The sequence below is a fragment of the Amblyraja radiata genome, chromosome 4 (genome assembly GCF_010909765.2).
Source record: "Amblyraja radiata isolate CabotCenter1 chromosome 4, sAmbRad1.1.pri, whole genome shotgun sequence".
NCBI classification, from domain to species: domain Eukaryota; kingdom Metazoa; phylum Chordata; class Chondrichthyes; order Rajiformes; family Rajidae; genus Amblyraja; species Amblyraja radiata.
Window position 1 is genome coordinate 96113685 of NC_045959.1, and position 1014 is coordinate 96114698.

Here is a 1014-nt window from a genome sequence, read left to right on the forward strand (position 1 = left end):
TCTTGTATTTATTATGCAGCATCACTTTGGTTGCTAATAATATATTTTTATGTTCTGCAAATTTTTGTGCCAAGAAATGTAACTTTAGCCACAATTCCATTCCCTTACAAGAAATCAAGTTATTATCATGAGAGGTGAGATACCATCAGGACACTGAATCGGAAGCAATTACTAACAAGCAACTAGCAGCATTGACCAGATAGCAGTGATAATTAGAGGAAGTCTCTGATGTTAAGAAGGAATGTATGAGGAATCATTTGTGTTTGGATAGAATGATTTGAGAAAAACAAAATTACTGGATGAACTCAGTGGATATCCTGTGGAGGGAATGGACAGATGGCATATCTGATCAAGACCCTTCAGACTTAGTTGAGCTGAGGGGGGGAGAGCAGGGGAGAAAGCTTTGTATTTAGCTTTAGTCAAAAGCTGTCCAATGGTGACAATTAAAAATTCCCAGACTTCAAGCTTTGAAGGCTTCTTAAGGCAAGAGTAAATACTTGAGACCCTGTGGGAATTGTCTCCAGGTGCACCTCCTTAAGGACCACGTTAGGGAACTAGAGCAGCAACTGGATGACCTCAATATGATCAGCCATGATCATATTGAATGGCCTACTCCTGCACCTATTTTCTATGTTTCTATTATCCGGGAAAATGAGAGCTTCTTGAATAGGACATATGGCGAGGTCGTCACACCGAAGGTCTAGGGAGAGAGAAGGAAGTTGACTACGAGGAAGGGAATTAGGCATGGCGTACAGATGATCTAATTGACCACACTCTTCAAAACAGGTACACCATCTTGGGTGCTATTGAGCAGCACAACAACGAGGTTGAGCAGCAGTAACAGGCAGGTCGGTGACACCAACCCAGCATGGAAGGGCGACATCAGGCAGAGTCATAGTGGCAGGCGACTATAGTTTGGGGTGCACACAGGAGATTCTACAGCAGCAACCGAGACTCTAGGATGTCGTGCTGTCTCCATGGTGCCAGGGTCCAGGATGTGTCTGAGTGGCTGCA